The following is a 24,798-nucleotide window of genomic DNA, read 5'->3' on the forward strand; positions in this document are numbered from 1 at the left end:
GCCCCTGGCCACCAGCCAGCTGAGCTACCTACTTGCAAAACCAGAGGGGAGCAGGTCTCCAGTCCCCTTTGGGGGTCCCCAGTTGAAGCCTCATGAAACAAAGACAAGCAGTCCCTGTCTAGCCAGGCCCAAACTGTGAGCAAAATGAATGATTGTTGATTTTTTGTTGTTGTTGTTGTTGTTTTTTTACTTTTTAAATTTATCTTTATTGTTGAGAGTATTACAGGTATACCATTTTCCCCCCCAATTGATCCCCTCCACTTCCCTCCCACCCCCTCCCCAGGCCTTCACCCCATTATTAACTGTGTCCATGGGTTATACATGTAACTTCTTTGGTTAATCTCTTCCCACCCTCCACCTCCCTTCCCTCTTTCCTCTGAAATATGATCGTCTGTTACATGTGTCAATGACTCTGGATCTATTTAGTTCATCAGATTCTTTTGTTCATTAGCTTCTTAAAGAAGACCCTTCAACATTTCCTGTAGTGCTGGTCGGGTGGTGATGAACTCCTTTAGCTTTTCCTTGTCTGAGAAGCTCTTTATCTGACCTTCAATTCTAAATGATAGCTTTGCTGGGTAGAGCAATCTTGGTTGTAGTTCCATGTTTTTCATCACTTTGAATATTTCTTGCCACTCCCTTCTGAGCTGCAAAGTTTCTGTTGAGAAATCAGCTGACAGTTGTATGGGTGCTCCCTTGTAGGTAACTAATTGCTTTTCTCTTGCTGCTTTTAAGATTCTCTCTTTGTCTTTAAACTTTTGGCATTTTAATTACGATGTGTCTGGGTGTGGGCCTCTTTGGGTTCCTCTTGTTTGGGACCCTCTGTGCTTCCTGGACTTATAAGTCTATTTCTTTCCCCAGGTAGGGGAAGTTTTCTGTAATTATTTTTTCAAATAGGTTTTCAATTCCTTGGTCTCTTTCTACCTCTTCCGGCACGCCAATAATAGGAATGTTGGGCCTCTTGAAGTTGTCCCAGAGGCTCCTTATACTATTTTCATATTTCTGGATTCTTTTTTCTTTTTGCTCTTCTGGTTGGGTGTTTTTTGTTTCCTCATGTTCCAAGTTGTTGATTTGGTTCTCAGTGTCCTTTACCCTACTGTTGATTCCCTGTAAATTATTCTTCATTTCAGTTCCTGTAGCCTTCATTTCAAATTGGTACTTTATTATGTTATCGATTTTCTCAGTTATTTCCCTAACAGTCTGCTTAAACATCCTTATAACCAAAATTCTGAACTCTGTATCTGCTAGCTTGCTTGGATCTATTTCATTTAGTTCCTCTTCTAGAGATTTCTTCTGTTCTTTCCTTTGTGACATCTTTCTTTGCCTCCGCATTTTGGCTGCTTCCAGGTGTTTGTTTCTATGTATTAGGTAGAGCTGCTATGTCTCCTGGAATTGGGGGAGTGGCTTTGTGTAGTAGGTGACCTGTAGGGTCCAGTGGCTCAGCCTCCCCATTCACCTGAGCTGGGCCTTCTAGGTGCTCCCCTGTGTGGGCTGTGTGCACTGTCCTGTTGTAGTTGAGCCTTGGTTGCTGTTGGCAACCTGGGAGGAACTGACCCCCAGGCCAATCTGCTGTGAGGACCAGCTGCAACTACAGCCAGAGAGCTGTTGTGCTGGAGACACCCCTATGGAGCAGGATTTACTTCAGTGGAGCTTTGGTGCTCACCAAGTGTGCCCCTTGAGTGTCACTCGTGGATGTGGTAGGGTTGTAACCCAGCGTGGTCGAGTCTGACCACCAGGTGCACTGTCTCTGGGGCCTCCCAGGAGGTGCACAGTCAGCCTGTGCCAGTGCCTTGCCCAGGGCCACCCAGCATGAGCTACACAGCAAACCATGGTTGGCTGCTACTTGTGCTGGGCTTGGTGGTGCCCAGGAGAGGCCGAGCTATGAGCCAGTGCAGGCTGCCGCTAGTGCCAGGCCTGGGCCACTTATCAAGCCGTATGAGGCCCGCTGCTGCTTGTTTGAGAGATTTTAGGAAAGTCCTAAGCATGGGGCTGGAGAGGCCACTTGCACAGAAAAGCCCCTGGAAATGGCCCGGATGAGCTGCAGGTGGGGAGGGGCGGGGCCTCCGGGAATCACGGGGCGGGGCCAAAGGTGGGAGTCAGGTGCTGGGGATTCAAATATGGCGCCTGCCTGCCGGCTGTGCGGGGAGGACTCGCCACAGGAGCCATGGCCTCCGCCGGCCCTTCTGCCTGGGAGGAAGCCGCCCTCCGCCTCTCGCCCGGATCTCAGGCAGGTTAGTTCCTCCCCGAGTGTCCCGGGTCCCTTCAGGCTGCTGCCCGGCGCTGGGCTCAGAGGGAGCGTCCGAGTGAGTCCGTGCCGGGCCCTTTAGAGGAGCTGCTGGGGCTCCCGCAGCCTCCGCGACCCTCAGCGACAGTCCTGCTGGTTTCAGAGCCCAGAGTTGTGGGGACGTCTCTTCCCTGCCTGGATCCCTGGGCTGGGGGCCTGCTGTGGGGCTGGGACCCCTCCCTCCTCCCTCCTCCGGGAAACCTCCGCCGCCGAGATTCCCTCCCGGGTTTCAACTGCGGCACCGGGGGTGGGCCCGCGGCAAGCCTCGGATTCAGCCCCGATCCGCCTGCGTCTCCGCCTCTCCTACTGGTCTCAGTGCTTCTTCAGGTCCCTGGCTGTGGGACTTCTGTTCAGCCAGATTTCAGGAAGGTCGGAGTGATGATGGTTCTGTATTTTAGTTGTAATTTTGATGCGGTTGCGGGAGGCAGCGGGTGCAGCTGTTACCTACGCTGCCATTTTGTTGTTCCTCTGATTTTTTTTTTTAAGTCACCAAGTTCACGGTGGTTTGTTATGTAGCAATTGATGACCCAAAGCAGGGACTGGCTCCTCTCTCCCTAACTCTTCATCTGCATGATTGGGTAGAAGTGACACCATCCTGGCTTTCGTTGCGGGTCATGTGGCCCAAGCCTGGCCAATCAGCTGCCAACTTTCCTGGCTAAGGTGACTCATTAGGGGAGAGTCAGGGACATGGGACTAATCAAAGCCAATGGAACTCAGTTTGCGAACTTTTGGCAGAACTGGAAGAAGGTAAATGCAGACCTTCCCGGGCTTATGACAAGAAGAGGGCCCGCCTGAGAGTAAAGCCAGCGTGTGGAGAGTGGAACTAACCATCAGAGAAACCGAGATGTGCTGTCATTTTTGAGGTCCGGGATCCAGCTATGCCTGAAGCCACGATATCCCTGGACATTTCCCTTACTTACGCCCACACTTTATTTCCATGTTATAGCTTTATTTCTACTCACCGGTCTCCTGAAACTGAAATACAGTAAGTTAGTTTCCTGGTCCAGGAAGGTGCTTTTAACTTCTCTAGACTTAATAAGATTGTCTCCAAGTCTCCCCTGTTCCACCTAAACATAAATGTGCTTATCTCTAACTGCTTACGGGCATCAGTCCTCCCTTCTCTCAACCAGCAGCATTAAAAGACCACTGTTGATAAGGTTAAGTTTTACTTGATTACAAATAGCCGCACTCTGACACGTGGCTCTTACCTCTGTTGTGTGACTTCTGGCTGGTCCTTCTCTTTACAGTCCCACGGTCCCCTGCTCATCATAAGTGCTGTTTCTTCAGGACTTCCTCTGAACCCCTCTGATCTTTTTACAGACCCACTCCCCTCCCTGTGTGATTTTACCCATGCCTGTGCTCATTTACCACCTGTGCTAATGACTTCTCATTGAGGGTTCTGTTGAAGATCTAGTTCATAAATGCTGGCTGTGACTAAGCAACTGCCCAGTTGTGACCAAATCAACTGCCCAGGATGCCCAAAGATTTGGTCACACATTATTTCTGGGTGTGTTTCTGGATGGGATTGGTATTTGGATCAGTTGGTCTGGTTCTAGAGCAGTGGACACCTCCCCCGGGTTGCCTCCTTGGGGGTTTCCACGCTAATGTGTCTGGAAAGGAAGTCAGCGTTACCCCCACGCCCATCACCTCCCCAGATGCTTATCTTCTGATGAGTTTCCTTCTAAGTGTGTGACACCAGCAGTGCCATCCCTGAATTGCTGGGTGTCCTCCGCCTCCCCACTAGGAGGCAGGCTTCACAGGGGAGGGCTTTTTCTCTCCTGCATGCTGCTGTTCCCTCACCCTGCCCCAGTGCTTAGAACAGTGCTGAGCCCAGTATACGCTCAGCCACTGCTGGCTGGATGAATGAGACACCTCAGAGTCTGCCATGCTGCAGCAGTTGGCCAGATTCTACCCAATGCATGATTTTACTCACCCTTCAACAACTCCAGGAGGTGGGCATTCCTACTGACATTGAGCAGAAGAAAAAATGTTAGCAAAGAGTCTCACCCACCTGGCTGCACTCAGATGCATTTGGGAAGCTTCAGACCCATCCAGAGTCTCACCATGTGCTCTGGAGAGTAAGGCTTAAAGGGGGGACTTGTGGAAATTGACGCTGGGATTCTGATGTCCAGACAACTGGGAGCCACTGTTCTTGAGGCTCCCACTCCCCTCCATCATGAGCCCTTGCAAAGTTCTCTAGATGTTTGCAGAGCTAATGTGTGGTCTGTCTCATGGAGGACTGGCACTTGAGGGGCTGGCACCTCGCCCCCCATCTCTTCAGTATGCCCCCTCCCTCCTGCCCCTAGCATCGTATGTGATCCTTTAGTGGATGTTCCAGGAACATCTGACAGCTGCGGCCTTTCACAGCTCATCCCACCCCTGCAGGCTGTCTTTAGTGCACACAGTGGTGAGACGGTCCCTCACAGGCAGTTGGAGAGAGAGCTGAGACATCAGCAGGCCCTAAGGGGCCTGTCTCTGTACTATTCCTTCTCTGCCTGCTCCTTCCCTCAGACAGGAACATCCCCAGCCACCCAGTCACCTGAGGTAGAAACTCCAGAGCGTGTCTTCGAGTCTCCCTCAGCCCAGATCTAAATCCTGTGAGTGTCTCTGTGAAGATCATCAGGTCCACTCCCTCCCATCACTGCATCACTACCTTGGTTCGGATCTTACCCCATTCACTGGACTCCAGGAGCAGCTTCTCCTCTGGTTTTCTGCGATCTACCTCCTCTCCTTCCAGACCCACTGCCCTGTGCTTCTTGAGATGAGCATCCGGTCATGCTTCTCGCCTCCTTTAAAGACCATTCATCGCTCCGTCTTTGACATCAGCAGTGGTGGGTCAAGTCCGTCTTAAGCTTCAAACCCCTCCCGCATCTTCTGTCATCACATCCGGCTGGCCCTTCTGCTCTCCCCTTCCACTGTAGGGGCCCATGTGCTTAATCATTCCCAGATAATCCGGGGTAACCTCTCTTCTTTAAGATCTGCTTTTTTTTTTTTAAAGAATAGTTTTTGATTTTGAGAGAGAGAGGAAGGGGGAGAGAGAGAAACGTTGATGTGAGAATGCAACAATGTCTTGCAAGGGAATAGCCTTTCGAGATGCACCCAAGGGCCACCCCTTTACCCTGGAACTGAGCCGTGGGGAGAGAAGGGCGGGGTGGGTGGAGAGAACTCCGGGCGATGGCCTGGAGGGGCTCACAGCCAGGTAGTCTCTCCTGAGGGGGGTGGCCTTCGCCTACCTCATGACCCTAAGTGGGAGAACCGGGAGCCCAACCTCCGTTCGCCAGCTCCCGACATGTGAGAATCCCAAACACTCAGGCTGGGAACTGGAGGTGGAGACCAGACTTCTGGGACCCAACATGCTGGAATTCATTGATATTTAAAAACACTTCCCTGCCCTTTATCATTATACAGTCTAACATTTAGAGACTCCAAAATCACTACTTATTAGCACAATATAACTTGGAGAGCTTGGAATTGGTGCTGGAAAGAAAAACACTGCGTTAAGAAGTAACAGTCTGAGGCAATGCATATGGTAAATAGAGAATTCTTCCTAAACCACTCCATCCTCTTGGCCCGGCCCATTCCCTACGGAGCTGCAAGTTGCCGGTGAGAAAAGCTGCCCTGTGTTGCCTGAACTTTATGGTTGGCGCTCGCAGGGTTGACTCAAACGGATGATTGTGTGTATTGTCTTGAATCTTGATTGCTTTCTGCAAGTGTCGTCCCCCCAAATCGTTATAATGGGACAGGCTCTATCCAAGACCCGCAGCCCTCACCCTGCCTGATCTTGGTCTCGGAACATCGTAGTTCCTTTAAATGTACTGTAATTGATTTAGAAAACTGGGGGAGGATTAGTTTAACTTTTTGAAACTTCTTAGTTGATTCTAAGGGAAATTGCTGGGGACACAGCACAGCAATAAAGAGAATAAATTTTTTCAAATAAATTTATTTTTTATGTTAATATGATGACATTAACATTTTGTAAAACAGAGGTAAGATGCCCCACCTGTCCAAAGGCTGCAGTGGCTGTTTGGTGTGTTTCTTATGTGCCTGTTGTCCACACATCTGCAGTCGCATGTTGTCATAGGTCTATACGCCTTGGTGTCTGCGATTATGTTTAACACTTTGGTTAGGGTATCGTGGCGCAGACTTGTGAAGCGATGTCTCAGACCTAGAGAGTGTGACTTAACAGAAGCCCGAGGAGTTGGAGTGCCAGCTTTGGTGCGGGCACCAAGTGACCCTGCGCAAGTCGTTTCCTTTGAGCCTCGGTTCAGGCGTCTGTCAGTCAGAAGTGGTGAACCATCCTTGCTCTCCTGGAGGCTCTGTCTGCAAATGGGGGCCCCAGTGGGAGAGACTCAGATGATGATGGGCTCCAAAAAGGCCAGGTGATCCATTAAGAGGCCTTTAAAGGGACAAGTGAGGGGAAGAGGGGCAAACGAAACATGAGCTTCAGTGAGTAAAAAGAGGAAGATTCCAAGGCAAGAGGAATGTCTGAGTGAATAACTGGCCCCCAAACTTTGTCTTTTCTCTCTGTTATTTTTTTCTTCATCTCTCCTTTTATCATTACACTTCTTGTATCAAATATTTTTCCTCTTAACATTCTAATTTGCAAAGAACCAATGTAGAGACCTGTGTAGCCAGAAGAAAAGCACGTGAAGCTTTCGTTTTTATTTTAATTTTATTTATTTTATGCTCTGTGGTTTTAAAAACCGTGTTTCCGTGGTGAAATCACAGAAGGACCATTGGTGCTTCCACAGTGAGACTGCAGAAGGAGATTTTGTAAGGCATTCTGACGCGGGATCTGTTGAGAAAGGGCAGTGGTGTCCTTTCAGGCATCAGTTAATCAACTGTAGGCTAGATGGTGGGGTACCGGGGTGGGCTGCTGGAGAAGATTCTCCAAATTGGGTTGCAAATGCAGTGGTCAGTTCTGATCATTAGTATTTTTTTCATTAAAAAAATACATTCTATACATGATTTTGCAAACAGAACTTCTTCTGCATTAGAATTGGATGCAGCAGGTATGGACTGAACCAAATATATGACCCAAAGCCAAGGCCAATGGTATGAAGCTGAGAAAATCCTGTGAGTAGTCACCTTATGACTCTGTTTTAAGCTCTTTAAAAAGTTCCTTCATTTCATCTTCATAACAACCCTTAGGTAGTCTACTTTTTTATTTTATTGCATAGATAAGAAAACAGAGAGAGTAAGTAATTTTCCAAGGCCTCTCAGCCACAGAGCATGGAACCCAGGCCATCTGCCCAGACCCCATCCCCATTTCCCCCAGTGACCGGCCACCCCAACACGCCCAGAATTATAGACACCTGCTCGTTCTAGCCTCCTAATAACCGCGATGCTCCCATTTCACATAAGGGACAGGGCTTTGTTCAGAGAGCCTGGGTAAATCTCCTGAGGTCCCACGGCTGGGGAGTCGCAGAGCCAGGCCCCAAACTCACCCCTGCTGGATTGAATGCCCATGCTCTCCTCACAGACACCCCAGGCTAGTGACCCTCTAAAAATCTGCCCCCTTCACATTGCGGGGAAACAAAACCTGCCTGCTTTAATGAAAATACTGATGATGGTGGTAGCTGTCTCATTCTGAGATGCTATGGATATAAAGCTCTCCACCATTTAGAAATTAATCATGTTACTGTTTGTACTTTGAAATATCTTTTCTTCTCAGGAGAGGAGCTTGGATGAAGATGGTATCCCGTAAGAATCTGCTCCATCTTACGGTGTTCAAAGATCCATAGGGCTAGAGAAGGCCACCATGACGTGGTCTCCCCCCAAAACGGGTCAAATTCCCAGTGTGAACGTGTTGTTGTGTGTCTTGGAGTCTGTAGTGAAAGGTTTGTCCTGCTTTTCCAGCCACCGCACCCTCTGAGGTGCCCCAGCCCCATCCATCGGGCGCTGGAGAGTTCAGTGTGGCAAACGAGCTCCTGGCATCGGCAGGGGCAGCCACAGGCCTTACAGTCAACAGACAGGCTTGCAGTCTGACTCTGCCCGGGAGCTGGCCAGCCTCGGGGCAAGTGCTTCGGTCTCCCCGTGCCTTATTATTAATCTGTGCTTCCACGGCTGGGGTTAGAGGGCCTAAGCCCTTGCAAGCGGCCCCAGGGGTGAGGGAAACGGTGCGTACAGTGCCTGACCCAGGGCAGGCACCAGAAAGGAGCAGCCACGTAGGAATCGAGCTTCGAGGGGAGGAAGACACGGCCACTAGTCCAACAAGGGGGCCTGCCTGGGGGTCTCTAAAATCCACATTTGTTCGGACCAGTGATTGCCCCTTATATTTAAAGTGTTTAGAACAGTACGTGACACAGAATTAGAACTAAGTAAATATTACCTGCCATTATTATTATTAATAATAATAATTATTATTATTAATTGTCTCGTCTTTATTCGGAGAGCATTTTGAGTCCACCGTAAAGCAAAGGAACCAAATGGCAACGTAAGAGGGAGGCGGAGATTTCTTTTTCTTTCCGGAGCGTCATTAAAAGGTGCCATTGACAGTATTGGCAGCTTCATTAAGAAGTCTGTTGATGATGGTAATAAGGCTGGCACATTTGGGATTCGGATCGACACTTCTCGAGACAGAGGCAGCAGTCGGGCTGGGGCGGCGGTGCCAGGATGTGGCTCGGGATCTGGGGAGGGCTGGGAGCCCGAGATGGCGCGGGCTGGAGAGGAGGGCCGGGCCTGGGGTGGCAGCTCGGGCCCAGTGCCCGCTTCGCGAATCCTCTGCTCTCTGGTGACTTTGTGCTCAACATGTCATTGCTCTGGGACTCAGTTTCCCAAGCTGTAGCTGAGTAACCTGCTCAGCTGTGAATTAGCCCCCGGAAAACTGAGTCCTGAGGGGGGTAGGGGGGCTTGGTCTCCCTGTACGCACTGGAGCTGACACAAAAGCAGCAGAAAACGGGCCTTTCCAAAGGCGGTGTCAGCAGCAAATTTCTGTCCTAGACAGATGACATTGGGGTTGGTGTGAGTGAATCCCAGGAGGAGGCTGGGGGCCAGCAGGGAAGCTCTGCCATAACCCTGGCAGAAGATGATAGTGCGGATGAGGCCTGTGGCCGGCGGTGGGGGTGGTGGTGGTGGCTGGCCACGGCCACGGCCACGGTCTTCACCCGGAATATGAGACCCTGAGACCCCTTCCCCACTGATGATGTGCTGCGTCACACGCAGGCTTGGAGGAGCAGCAAAGCTCAGCGGGAAAGCAGCAGGCAAGGGCCACCTGAACCCAGGCGTGTGATGAGGCCGAAGCGTGCGATCCGGGCCCCGGGACACGCCGTCTCTAGCCCGGGAGTGGCCAGCGCCGTGGAGTGTGGATGCCGAGCATCTGTGCTGCCCTGGAAACCCCGAGCACGGTTCTGGCCCGCGCCTCCCCTCCTCCTTCCCTCCCTCCCTATCTGGCCGTCCTTTGTGCCCTTTTCCATTTTCTGGTCAAGCAGTACTTAGTCATGTCTGCTTTGTGCCAGATGACAAGTGGACACACAGCCAGCCGGGTGCCCTGTGGACCTCGGGCTGGGGACCGCTGGCCGATGCCAAAGGCACCCCATCCGGGGCCATGTCTGCGAGCTAAAGTCCAAGAAGTCTCCCCAGTGAGTGAGTGTAATTCCCCAGGGCAGCACTGGATTCTGAAATGGGAGCAGTCCCTCCCGGTGGTCTTAAAGATTCATCCCAGCTCATCCGTCTGCCACCGCGACACCTGTCAGTCAGGCCGAGGCTGCCTCGTGGCCTGTTCTCTGATTCAGAGGGGACGGTGTTTGGGGGATAGGCTAGCACTCAAAATGGAAATAGGTGTCTTACCCTCCCTCTTAAAGCTATTACTGCTCGGTGGATGTCTTGCTGTAGTTAAGGGCCTGTCAGCATTTACATTAAGAAGCCTTATTTTCTAAGACTTAAAATGCCATTAAAATCTGTTCGACTGGTTTGCTCAAATGGCCAAATTATCCAAATTTCTCTTTTTTAAGAAAATCTATTCGGCTCTTTATTCATTGGTGAAAATATGTGCATTGATGTCTTTCCTGGTTTCGAAGCCCCGACGACGTGTTTCCAAGACTAATAAGTTGATACTTTTTCCCTCCCGAGAGTGGGCGTCTTTGGTCATTTTGAATTTTCTCTGCTAAAAGTCCTTTTTGTTTTTAAGGAGGCTGCTGTGAATTGGGGCAGGAATTAAGGTTGCATTAGGGTATTTTTTGGGATACTTGGTGTTTTTGGATTTTTGAAGGGAGAGAAAAAGAGCTAAAGTGTGCAGAGTGTCAGTGGGTGCCCGGAGCTGTGCACGGGTTAGAATATTATCTCATTTAAACGGCACAGCATCTCGGAAGAAGGAACTCTCATCTCCTCTTTCCAATGGAGGAAACTGAGGTTCTGAACCTACATGGTGAAATCATGGTTCTAGATCAGCATCCAAGCCCATGGCCCTTGTACTCTCCCACACCCTATCACCATAAATCTTTGAGATACTCGTGCTTATCTCAAAGGTCAACCAAGACCCCAAATCAAGGTCAAGAATTTCGAGACACTTCCCTAATTCCAGTGGTTTGGGTGCAACTTGATTTTCCAAAAGTTGGTCTTACTCTTGGCCAGCCACCCTCCCTCTTTCTCTCATCAACAAATATTTGTTGAGCATGTACTAAGATGAGTGCAATAATCATCACACTTAAATGATTATATGGATTTATGCAAAAATTTGCAATTAATAATTCATTATTAGAGCTGTCACACATGTCATTTGCCCTGCTATGGAGCCCTGTGTAACCCCTATCAGTTCTTTAAAGCTAAGATACTACTGTCTTGGTTTACACCAGGGTGATTTCAGCTCAGACGGCTCATCTCGCAGGTCAGGCTTAATTATGGGTAGTTCCACCTTTCATCTGGGAGATGCCCTTGTTTGGATGATAGTAGATACGGCCGCTCTGTGCAGGGGACAAATAACCTTGGCTGCAGAGCAAGACTTTCACCGAGAATCCACTCCACTGATCTCTGGGAAGATTTCTCTAATCTTCTGTTACTTTTCGGATCAATTCCTTGTGATTGGTCGATCTGCATTCTCTAAATGTTGCACTTACGTTTCTTTATATTGATAGTGTCTGGTTCCGCATCCTTTGCGACCCCCACAATAGGGGTGGAAGGTGCTCGGTAAATATCTGTTGAATTAATAGGCAACTGAGCTAATTGGAAAGAAAATGACCCTCCTCCTCTTCCCCCACTCTGGCCTTTTCTGAGGCTTTTCCTCTTTGAGGACCCAGCAGCAAGGCCATTTCTGCAGGAGATGTTCTGTGGTCCCCCTGGGTGACCCAAGTCCATTCTGTCTTTATCTGTTCAGGGCGATCTGCCCCGGGGCCTGGCACATAACAGCTAGTGTATCACTCGGCCAGGTGAATGAACACCTTCCTCACTGTGGTTTTCCTAACAGGCTGGCACCTCGGGGCCTTGCAGGCTGAGGCAGCATTCCATCTCCTGTAACAATCCTTTGAAATGACAATAATTTTATTAAGACTTGGAATGTCGATCCTGGCAGGTAGTAAACTGTACTAATTACTTCACTCCCGGGAGCTGGCTCGAGATATAGGTGCTAACATTGTTTCCTCACCTAAAACTCAGATAGACATTTGGTGAGTCACCTTATTGTTCTAGGTCAGGGGTAGGTGCTGTGGGGCTGCCTTAACCTGAAAGGCTCCAGGAATAGGCAGATGGTGGGGGTTGGGAGCATGGACTTTGCATTTAGAGATATGTCTTAGTTATCTACGGCTGCGTAACAAGTTCTCCCCCAGCTTTGCAGCTTGAACCAACACACATTTATTATCTGACAGTGCTGTAGGTTGGGAATTCAGTGTGGCTTAACTGGGTGCCTCTGATTCAGGGTCTCTCACAAAGTGACATCAAGGTGTGCGCCTGGGCTGCTATAACTTCAAGGTGGGTTTGGGGAGAATCCTGTTCCAAGCTCACTCACATGGCGGTTGGCAAGATTCAGTTCCTCACAGGCTGGCAGACTGAGAGCATCAGATTCTCACTGGCTATTGGCCAGAGATATAGATTCCTTGCCACGTGGGTCTCTCCTATTCACAATGGCAGCTTACTTCCTTCAGTATGAGGGGAGAGGGGAAGAGAGAGAAAGAGAGAGAGAAGGGGAGAGAGGGAGAGAGAGAGAAACATCTATGTGAGAGAGAAACATTGATTGGTTGCCTCCCTCACTCACCGGGGATCGAACCCACAACTTAAGTTTATGCCCCGACTAGGAATCGAACCTGCAACCTTTTGGTGCACAGGATAACATTCCAACCAAGGATGTTCTTTCATTTTATTTACTTTTGCCAGAACCTGTCACCAATGCAACATTGCTTTAGGTCTATCTCTATGTTAGAGTGGGATGTCCTTGAGGGCAGGGAGTGTGACTTAGTCGCCCTGCAGATGCTTCTCTGAGTCCACAATCCTCTGCATCCCTGTGGGGAGGCCTCGCTCAGTGTTTCCTTAATGAATGAACGAGCAGTCCCACTGCCCTTCGTGGTTAATTACCATACAGTAGATTATTAAACCTGTCTGTCTCCAGCTTCCCCACCTGCAAAATAGAAGCAATAACAGGGTCCCTCACTGGGCTGTTGCGAGGATTAAACGGGCTGGTATTGATTGAGCAGTGCCTGGTAATTAGTAGGCATTCAAAAATGTTAGATCTACATTTTTGAAAGCCTGATAATAAAAGTCTCATAGGGTTTTGCAATGAGTGAGTGAGTGAATAAATTGCAGAAGTACATGTATCCACTGAGGCCTCAATGAGGGGACACCAGACACCCACACGGGCCACACTGGACGTGCAATGCACAAAAGGTGGGGGTCCTCAACTGCTAAACAGTGCCGGCCAGTAGACTCTGCACCAGGTTTTCTTGGTAGAGTTTGGCTCATTTCATTAAAGGCCCCCAGATTAGGGACCAGTTCCAGGCTGAGACCGAAGAAGGTCTTTGCACATCTCATTTCTCCATCTCCAAAAGTTCCAGGTCGTTCCAGACACATTTGGATTCAAGAGCAGCCAAATATTGTGGTCACAGGTTTGCCAAAATTGGGTGTACTCAGAGAAAGGAGCCTCTTCATGTCCTTGAGGGCAAAATATGCTTCATCTTTTATTACCGCCTCCCTCAAAGCATCTGGCATACATTAGATGTATTGCACGTTCGTTGAATAAATGATGATACGAGTAAATTATTAAGATTCCACGGTAGTCCCTGATCTAAAGAAACGTATGATATTGTCCGGGAAAGTAAATTATAAAATGATGACATGCACTGGTGTTGGTGTGGCAGCCGGAAGGGGCAGGAAACCCCAGGCTGGGGATGGATTCTGAGGACACGTGAGTGGCCTGGGGTAAGCGGGGAGAGGCAGGGGCCTAACCTGTGGTTTCCCCCACTGCCTGGCCTCCTGCCTCCCCTTCCCCAGCGCCCTCCTCGCCCATCATGGACATACAATCCGCCTCCGTTTGGGATTTGAAGGATTTGAAAATACCTTACTCACACCTATGCAGGTCGCTTCTCAACTTGAAGTCCAACATGCTCCCTAATTTACATGGAACGCACGTGACTCATGTAAACCACATGAACAAAAGGAGGAGTGATGCGATAAATGACTAGCGACAGAGGCCAGGCTGGAAGGCAATTACTTTTATAAGCCCCCGGGAAGCAATGATGTTCTGTTTTTACTGCGCATGAAATCTCGGCATCATTGAAATGCCCGCAGCATCCAGGAGGCACTTGTGTGCGGACCAGTCACACGGTGGCAGCTCCGTGGGAAAGTATGGTGGCCGGAGAGGCCCAGTGGGCTCCATGGCTCCGAGTTCTCAGACGGCACCGTAGCTCCTGGTGTCTGCCCGTGGGAGCGAGTTGGACTGCGATGCGTGCGTGTAGGCTGGGCACCCAGGAGGACTTGGGTTCCTTCCCTTCCTGTTGCTTTACGAGTTACAAAACCTCACCTAGCCTCCCATCTCTCCGACGCCCTAGCTGTTTGCTTGTCAACCAAGGTCTTAACACTGTCAACCTGAAGCATAAGAAGAGGTTGTGGGACGTCTAAATGAATCATGACACAAGCTCATATTGATGGGGCACTCACATGTGCCAGACGCAACATACGTGCTTGATCTGCAAGGTCTCGTTTAACTCAGAAGACGCCCCTCTGAATTAGGTGTCATTATTACTGTCACTACTTTATATTTACTATTATCAGCTCCGGGGACTGAGAGGTAAGCAGGTGGAATTATTGGCCTAAGGCACTATAGCTGAACCAGGACTTGAGCCCATGTCTGTTTGCACTCCAAGATGAAATTTATGGCCAGTATGTGTCCTGTATCATGACGGGTAACCGACCTTCAGAAGCACTCACTTGTCCGGGGGACTTGCACTCTTCAAGATTCCTTGGCAAAGGCCTAGTGAGAGTCTGGGGCGTGGGGAGCTCCCAGTAGAAGTGTCTGGCTTTGAGCATATTGGCTTCTGGTCCCCTTCACAGTAGATCGTTTATCTCTGCACCTGCCGATTGGCCCCAGGCTATGTGGAGGGTGTGGCTATGTTTTCTGCCAATCTGAAATTGTGGCATATAGTGTACTAATAGTCCTAGTTTATGCACATATTTGGAATAGTGCAAACCTCACCTTACATTCCCTCCCCCCCGAGAGTTAATCTTGATTGTGCTAGTTTTGAATTAGGCGAGGCCTTTGGGAATAGGTCTTCATCCCTTGTGCGAAAATTAATCACCCTCTAAAGGACTTACCCTGCCTCTCAGGGCTTCGTGGTGGAGACTGAAAGCAAGAATGCAACTGAGTGACTCAAACCGGCATCCTAGCGCCCGAGTTCCCTTGCCAGCCCCCTGCCCTGCGCTGACATTCCCCTGTATCGGTCTTCTCACTCCCTGGTGTTCTCTTCTTGCTGCTTTTTGGGTTTCCAGACTCTCTCTGGGGCTTTCTGTAAAATGCCATAAGGATCCCCCAAAGTTAATTCACCCCACAAGGCAGGGCAGCGTGCCCCTAGCTCTGCCTCCACCTTCTCATCAGGGGGTTATGCTGGGAATGAGCTCTCCCCACCCAGCGTGGTGCCCTATGCAGTGTGGGTCCGTGTGGCCAGTCTTTGACTTATAGTTTTTTTTCCAGCTAGAATTGTGCAGGTTTATGAAAATTTCCAGATGCATCAAGTCCTGTCTTGACCGGCCCCTTGGCGACGGTTTGTGATGTTTAGTTTAATCTTCCTCTCCCCTCACTCAGAATCTAGACTGGGGATTCTTGACCTACAAAACCACACTTTTTTTTGCTAATCTGTTGCCTTCTTTCTTCCCCAACCCCAGGGCTGGGGAAAGGGTAAGAGGCAGGACTTTGATGGGTTTCACAGAAAGCCACTTTGGGAAGAGCTGGTGGCGTGGCCGTGGGCGATCCTATCCAACACCTTTATTTTCAAGTGAGGAAGCCGAGGCTCAGAAAGCCACAGTGGGCAAGCCGAGGCCAGTCACTCTGTGAATACCCAGACTGGAGCATGTGGCAGGAGGGAGCCCACCTCTCCGCTCTCCTCCGCCTTCCCGGGACTGGTGCGTATGTGATAAGAAACAGAGGCTTCCACCCGTGGGACCGGCAGGAGATCTGCGGAATCTTTTCCACAGGTCAGCTTGCTAAGGCCACCGCAACGAAGCACTGCAGGTGGGGCAGCTCGAATGACCGAAATGTCTTTCCTCACAGTTCTGGAGCCTGGAAGTCCGAGGTCAAGGTTGGCTTCACCCTGAGGGCCTCTCTCTTTGGCTTGTAAATGACTGTCTCCCCCCCACGTCTCCCCACCTCTCTCCCCCATACCTGCCTGTCTCCTAATCCCAGCTCTGTAAGAGCACCAGTCCCGCTGGATGAGGGCCCGCCCTAATGACCTCCCTTCAGCTTAGTTACCTCGCTAAAGATCCATTCTCCAAATACAGCCACTTCCCTAGGTTCTGGGGATTAGGACTTGAACCTATGAGTTGGGAGAATAGAATTCAGCCCAAAACACCTCGACCTGTGCACTCCTCCCACATTCATGTCCATCCTGTGAGCAAAACACATTCACCCGGTCCCCAAAGCACTAAAATCTGAACCCATCCCAGCACCAGCTGTTCAGCCCAAACTCTCATCTAGTTATCACCTAAATCAGGATGATTGAAGATCGAGAGATACTTCAGCCTGAGGCTAAATTTCTCTCTATCTGTGAACCTTTGGAATCAGATAAGTTTCTAAAAAACAATAGTGGGATTGGCCTAGGATAGACATTCCCATTCGGAATGGGAGGGCCCAGAAAGAAGAAAGGGCCCACCAGTCCCCAGCTTGTCCCAAATCCAGTCTGCGAAATCCCATTCGATTTTAAGACTCAAGAAGAATCCACTTCGGCTCCATGCTCTGTCTGCCAGGCCCACCAGGACCATCTGGGTCCCCCCGAGGAGCTCCTGTGACGGTGTCCAGCCATTTCCCACCATCATCCTGGCCAACACCTGCTGTTTTCCTGAGAACTCACTTTGTGCCACAAAGAGCTACCACACACATCAGCCCATCCGGTTCTCACCACAGCCCTAAGAGGGCAGTGTGGTGACCAGGTGACCATCTCCATTCCACAGAGGGAGAGGGGAAGACACAGGGAGGCATGTTCCTCATCCAGGGCCACATGGCTTTCCAGTGGAGTTATGGGATTTGATCCTGGCCACCTGACCCCAGAGCCTGTGCTCAGCCTAGGGGGGTCTCACCAGGCTTCGGTCATCTCTGACCTGCTGAGTCAGGGCCAGGGCTTATCTGCTTATGTGTTAATCCCCCCCCCCCCCCCCAGGGAGTTAGAGGAGAGAGAAACCCTTGCCTTAATCTTCTCTGTGCGTCCCACAGATGGGACGATGTCTGGCACATAGTACACTCAATAAATATTTGTTGGTGATGAGTGAATGGGGAGGGGTTTGTGATTCCTTCCTGAAAAAAACCCCCTGATTTAAATTCAAAATCACCTAAAGGGGCCCACAGGGCGGGATCCCAATGATCTTGGCCCTCCGAGGAGCCCTGGAAACTTCCTTCCATCTGAGAGACCTCCTTCGCTTCGCTTCGAGTAAGGTGCTTCTGTTCAGCAGGTAATTAGTGTCCGCCAGTGGAGGACAGAAAGCCTCGGAAGGATGTGTCCTGTCATTTATTAGTGTCCGGTGAGCCGCTGCTGGGCTGCGATGCACGGAGCCAAAAGAAACGATTTGCTGATAAAATTCGCGTTCATCGCGCGGTAGAACCTCTGAGTGCCTGCTGCGCGTGTCAGCACATTGTGACTGCGAGCTGTCAGGGCCTCGGGACGAAGGTTTCACGTCTCAGGCTCTGCGCGCTGCGGTGAGAGCTAGAGGTTGGAAAAATTCTGCAGCCAAGTTTTCGCCTCACCTGGTAAATTTAGCTCTTTCTTGCCTTGCCATGTATATATTTTTAATGCCCATGTTTACATTAATGCCTCGAACACACTAACCTCCTGCTTCACTCACTAGATGGGGAAAATCCGCGGTGGCGATTTTCCTCCCAAGCCGCAGACCATTTCGCGGGACGTGATGTGATTCGACAGAGGGCAGGTTTGATGCAGAATTACGTTTACTTGGTGGAGTGGATGGAACGTGGATTATTTTAAATAAAGAACGTTAGCACAATTTTTTAAAAAAGTGAAACGCATTGTGGACCTTTCGTGCGGATAAGCAACCTTGCCGTCGAGTGTAGCCTGCTTTGTTATCCCCGAAATGGGAACCTGTTGACACGAGGCTCAATAAATGGAAATACTGTAGGCCCGTCGCTTGCTCAGAGGCTACGGCAACAGGACTATTGATCCCGCGCTTCCTACACTTGTTTCTGAGACGCTGTGTGGAGAGCAGGGGGCCTGAGTTCCCACTGAGGTTGTTAATAGATTGGCTGCAAAATTTATGTTACCCATGTCCAACAAATCACGAGTGAAAGCCTAGGAGAGGGGCGATCGTCTGCATGGAAGTACTCTTCCCCGGTAAAAAGCCTTTCGCTGGAGACTGACCAGAGAGTTTTAAATCTCTCATTGTCTGTAAGTCATTGCTCAAAGTGTCCCCAAATGCGATTAAACAATCGTCACTCGGGTTTCCTGAAAGGACTGCCCCTGCCACCCCCAGGGGTGGGTTTGCCTGGAATCGCTTTCCGGGACGCGAGCGTCTAATCCCGTAGGGGAGGCTTCTGTGCCACGATGGCTTCTTTCATCCCTGTGTCAGACGGTTTGGCTCGGGAACAAGCAGGTCCGAGGGGACGTAGTGACCATGCTGGGACCTGCATGCAGAGAGGGGACTCTGGTTTGCGAGGAGACTGGACACAACGCACCTGCACCACCGCGGGGCGGTTTTCCACCCGTGTGACTGCAAGGGTGGGGCTGGTGCCCTGGGCGCTTCACACAGACGCCCCACCTCCTCCCTCTCCCTCTCTTCCTCCCTTTGGCTGTCCTTTCTCTCGGTCCATAAGCATTTATGGAGTGTCCCCCACGCACCAGGGGCAGCGCCAGGCACTGGGGCAGCCAGATGGAGCTGGCATCATGGTGCTCAAGCAGGTGTTGGTTTGCGGGAAGCCCAGAGCCACTCACGCACCGAGACAATCGTGGGGCAGTGTGTCCAGTGGGAGACACCAAGGGCCAAGAGTGAGGCCGGCCTGACCGTGACCCCCATCTCTACCCTTGACCTTTGGGAGCATGATGAGGTCTGAATTGCAAAGGGGTGACTGCCACACAGTAGGTCCTCAATAAGTGTCACTAAGGGCATGCAGGACAATCGGACTACTTTACACAAGGGAGACTGGGATATTTTCATGGAAGAGTGAGAAGGTTGACTAGATGCCCAGAAAGAAAGGACCCTGGGTAAAGTGTATTTCATGGGGAGGAATGAAATGAAATGAAAAGAAAACCTCTTGAGCAGGTGTGAAAAAGTTGTCACCAATGCCCATCGGGTTCCAGGCAGGAACTGCACAGGAAGCTCCCAGACAGGCCATCAGGGGACGTAACAGAATTTCCAGAGCTGGAGGGTTCTTACCAGTTGTTACCAGAAACCTGGTTTATGATGCAAACTCCCCAAATATTTACGGGAAAAAGACCTATCTTAAAAATTTTAAAGACACTGCTCAAGATGAACCAAATATGTCTATAGGCCACATAAAGGCTGTGGCCCTGACAAGGTCTATGTCCTGTCTGGATGCTTTGGTTTCCATAAAAACTACGTGCAGGGGATCTATCGTAGCAGTTAAATCAATACTTGGTGCCACAGTGGGTGCCAATCAAGGCGGGATTTGAATTCCATCTCCAGAACCTGTTAGCTGGCTGACCTGGAACCAGTTACGTAGCCCAACTGTAAAATGATAATTTTAGTAATTGCTCTACCTGTGGCTGTGAAGAGTCATTCATTGACGTGGTGCAGGTGAAGCTCGTGGCACAGGTGAAGCTCCTGGCGCAGGTCCGGCACCCTCTGCGGGCCTCACATATATTGAATGTCTACTTACATACATACTCATAATATGCATTTTATGAAATTTGCTCCTTACTACGCATATATACACACACATATATATACACACATATCATTCTTGTTTTCAGTACCCTCACATTATGAATATTTTTCTTATGCCATTAAATATTTCTCGAGCAATATGACTTTTTAAACATCGCTGAAGTGTCTCTGTACGAATGTAAGCTTCCTCCACTGCTGGCCACTGTCACCCTCCGTCTGCTTACCTGACCGCTAATGCTGCGGTAAACGTCCCCGCAGATATATTTCTATCTGAATATTTGGTTATTCCTGGAGATATTTTTACAGGAGTAAAATTATTCTGAAAACAGGTACATACTTTAAGCTGCTCACTTGTGGAAGTCGAGCTCTGCTTTCCTTCGGCAGCTGTTGCTGTGGGTCGCTGCGACCTGCTGGGCCCGGGCCTCCTGCCCTGCAGCCTGCGAGCTCCCCAGGAGCCGCCGGGAAAGGTCCGCTCTCCTTGCATTTCTTCAGATCAACCAGGACAAAGTGCCAGCTCCTGGGTGCTTTAATTTTCTGTTGTAAATTACTAATCCAATGGATAGATTTTATTTATCGGCCATTCCCATGTGCTTTTTACTTTGAGTTCTTTATTTTTTTACTTTGCCCATTTTGTGGAGGGAGAGGTTTGTCTCTCATTGGTTGGATATCTTTATATCTAAAGGCTATTAAGATTGTTTCTAATATGTGTCCAGTGAGCATTCTTTCTTCTGTCTTTTAATGTTGTTTATGATGGCATTTGAGAGAGACGTTTTTTAAGTTTTATATGGTCAGGTGTACTGAGAATTTTTGTTAAAGGTTTTGCCATGAATTTTATGCTTAAGGAGTGTTTCTGTGCACCGAGAATTTTAGTATCTTGTGTATATTTTCTACAAGTCCTTCTGTTTCGTTATGGTTTTCAACTTTAATTTAAATACAATCTACCTAACATGCGTTAAAACTGGGCTTTTCTTTTTAAAGCCTGTCCCTTTCTGACTTCACCTACTGGACTGCCGATCTCTTTACAACTGGATTGCGAAGGCCCTGCTCTTTTCCTGTATGAAATTTAGACACGCGCATAAGCGCCTAACCAAGCCTGCTTCACAGTTAGCTGTTCTGATCCCATTATTTCAATTGTTAGTATTATGGTTTTTTAATGGGGTCAGTTTAAAGTAGGGCATCTTCCCTATACATTACTTTTTTGTAAATTTCTTAGGAGTTTTCACCTAAGTCTTCTCAATGAAATTTAAAATCATCCATTTCCCCTACCCCCAATCCCCCCCCAAAAAATACCACAGAAAAACACATACATACACACAATACAAAAAATAAACACGAGTATTTTGATTGGAATTGTGTTCAAAATTTATATTACTTTGGAAAGGATTGGCTGGCTTATCTTTTCTATCCAGAAGCAGTGTGGGCTGGAATTTCGGAGCAAACCTTGGGGTGGTGCTGAGGAATTTCAACAAGGGATAGGAAACAGCAGCCTTGTGAGATAAATAAATGGAAAATTGGGGCAAGAGATGCCTAAAGAGAATTTTTAAGAAGTTTTTCTTTGTGTAATAGAAGATAAAAGTGCTTTGCATTTTGAAGGCACAATAGTAAAGTCACAGATGCTCTTCCAAGTCTTCCTGGATGTTGTGTTTCCTCTGCATGTGGACGGCGGCCCGGCGGCTCCGGCGGTGACCCAGCCCTGTCCCGCTTGCTTATCCGGCATCTGGTTAATTTATGGAACTGCCTTAAGGCTATGAATATGTAAGATATTCCTGGTACATTATCTAATGATTGATAAAATTAATTAATGATTATGCATGATTAGTGAGCACAGCTCTTCTTTCTGACCTGGAGAACTTGTATTTATTGTCCCCATCGCAAGGCATTATTGGGACGCACACAGTGCGCTGCGCGGCCGCTGGAGCGGGCATGAGCTGGTGCGGCCAGTGGGCAGCGGGCACTGCACGCCTACTGACTGCTGTTTGAGGGCACAGGCCTCCGAATATTCAGCAAGTGCCCTTGCAGTCTCTGAATGCTTCAAAGAATTTTTTTTTTAAGAAATGGGTGTTGCATTTACAAAACTTATTTTGACATCTATGAAGATCATATTATGCAAATAATTTCTTCCACGTTTGGCATCTCGGTTCAATGGGATAAATTGAATTAATAGACTGTTACGATTAAGCCTTCTTTGTATTCCTAGTAAAATATATGGAACGGTCTTCCTGGACATTTGAGTTAATTGAGCTACTATTTGCTTTAGGGCGCTGCCCGAGTTATCAGAGTCAGCTAGGTGTCTGTTTTTCGGTTCTGTGCCACTCATGCTCAGCTTCTGACGTGAGCATGAAGCAACTTTATGACCTGAATAGAACATTTCCCATCGTTTTATATGGCCTGGATAAAATTACATCTAACAGCAATGATCTGTTTCTTGAGGTTATTAAGAACTAGCCAGGCCGTCCAGGGCTCAGCTCTGCCCCCCCGGGGAGGCGGGTGATCATGGCTGCGTCCCGATCAGATGGCAGCCAGTGCCCTTCGCCTGTGGCTGAGGTCTGCGGCCTCGCCTCCGAACTCCTGGGCGGGGTCTTCAGTTTGTTTTCTCTTTACTGATTTGATTTTCTGCTGTGTAGAACCCCGTCTTTGGTTCCTTCAGTGAAGCATGGTCTTGTGAGGGAGTGCGCCGGCTTGGGATGGCTGACTTTAAATCTCAGCTCTTCAGTTAGTAGCTTTTCCAGTTGGGCGAGATATTTAACTGCTGTGCGTGCCCGAGTCCTCTAGTGTGTCAGGTGGACGTGACAAAGGGCCTACTGGAGAGTCCTTAGAGGGACTGACTGAGTTAATAGATGTCATGCGCATAGAACGACCTCTGGGACGTTGTAAACCTTTGGTAAGTATTAGCTCTTATTGATTTTTTCATATATATTTTTCAGATCTCTTTTTAGATCTCAGGCTACATCCAAACCTGCTATGATTAAAAAACACACATTTATTGCTCACGGTTAGTACTTTCTATATTGAATTGCACTTTAAAGGGAACACAAAGCAGATGCATTCTAACACTTCCTGAGTTTCCTGTAATAAACGCATTTCTCAGGTAGCTTTTCATCTCGTTTTTATAACACTGCTTCCCGTTTTCGTGCTTGATCCGCGAATGGCTTGCTTGGTTTCATGTTCGGTGCTGCTTGAGTAAGGATCGAGCCTCCCCTCGCCGGTATTCCTGCTATTTCGAAAACAATCCTCTTGGGTCTTGATCCAAAGGCCCCACTGGCGTGTGAAGCCTGTTGTAGACTTTCGGGGAAGGGCAGGAAATGACCCACCCAGCTTCTGCCGGCCTCATCAGGGTTTCCCCTGCTCTCAGTTCCAGTCTTGGTGGATAAAATTTTGCCCTGGGATTCTGTGAGAAATCTATGACTCCTCTTATTTTGATGGACACAGAATTATGTTATTTGAAGTCTGTGGTTCCCAGCGTGGGTCCTGGGTTTCCTGGGCGCCCGCACTCTCCCTCTCTCAGCAGGCACTACCTTCTCGCCTTTGTTCCCATTCCTGCACATTAATGGTGATGGGGGGGTAGCCTTCCTAAGGGACACAGGCGAGGGAGATACAAACGAGCACGAACGAGGGTGAGTGGGGTGGTTCTGAGCGTCTCAGAAAGTGCTCAAAAGAGTAGGGTCATCACCAGGTCTTACATTCAATGGTGCAGCCTCCGAGATGCTGCAGAAGGGATCCCCAGGTGGTTTAACCGGGCACATCTTCCTGTATCCTTCTGTGGGCCATACTGCAATTTTCGGAGGTGAGACACGAGTCATGACCAACCTTCTCTTAGTCACCTTGAACGTGGAGAGTGGCAATTTGTCTTTGAGATAAGTTTGTTTTCAGCGATACTGTGAACCGTGTGGGTATTCGCTCTTATTTTGGTTTGTTTTTATGCATATTTTGATAGCAGGTAGGATTGGGCTTAGTGAGGCAGAGCTCCGTGAGCACCTGGAAATCGCTCAGCTGTGGTTCTTGGTGAGACACAGTCGGGTGGACAGAGCATGAGCTGCAGAATTAAGCAGATGCAGGTTAGGGCGCTGAGGCCGTCGCTCTGCTGCGTGACTTTGGGCAAGTGAAAAGATTGATTCTTTTCAAGTGTAAAAGTTGGGATAACAATATCTACACTGGAGTTATTATGAAGATTTAATGAAATATTATGTGGGAAAGGGCCCACGCAGAGATGCTCATCACAGATCGTGGGGACTGCTGCTGCTTCTGCCGTAGGCTAGTATTTGCCTACAGATGGATGTTGTGTTCGCTTCTTTGTTTTTTAATCTGTAGAAACTGTGATGTAGATAAGGGTCATTTATAATATGAAATCATCATTTGTTCTCATGCAAAGATCACCTATTTAGATAAGAACATTCGCAAAAATGTATTAGGCGAAACTGTGCAGAATTGCCTCTATTTGCTCTTTCGGCCGTTAACCGCGTTAAAGGCATGCGGCTCAAACGAACACAACCAGGTCATCCTTATTGCTGCGCCTCTAGAATTGCTTATTAAGTGAATGAAAGAGCCTGATTCACTGAACGATGTGGAGCACAAGGTCACGCTGGACCGCGGGCTGCTCCCTAGGGGCGTGCGTGAGACCTCGGCTTGGGAGCTGCTCGCGGGCTGTGAGCGCCTGAGTGCGCAGCTCCTCCGCGGCGAGGCTGCAGGCCTATTTCTGAAAGCCCGTAACTGAATGCATGACACACGCTTGCACTCGAGCTCAGGCCCCGCTACTTAAGCGACCAGGTGACTCTGGCGCATTCCTGACATCGCTGAGCTTCCTGTCCTCACTAAACTTCACCACTGTGGGGACTCTGAGCTGAAATGGTCAAAGCCCTAGCTCAGGGCTTGTCTGCAGCGGGGCTCGGTGAGTGGGGCTGACTCTCTAGTGCAGACGATTGTGTTGCTTTAAGGACAGGGCTTTTGCAGAGAGAGGAGCAGGCTTTTAAGTGCCCTTAGAAGCCACCCACAAGGTGAGAAAAACTGGGTGCCCAGCACTGGAGAACCAAACGAGAGGTCCA

The sequence above is a fragment of the Miniopterus schreibersii genome (assembly GCF_964146895.1).
Source record: "Miniopterus schreibersii genome assembly, chromosome: 1".
Classification (NCBI taxonomy): domain Eukaryota; kingdom Metazoa; phylum Chordata; class Mammalia; order Chiroptera; family Miniopteridae; genus Miniopterus; species Miniopterus schreibersii.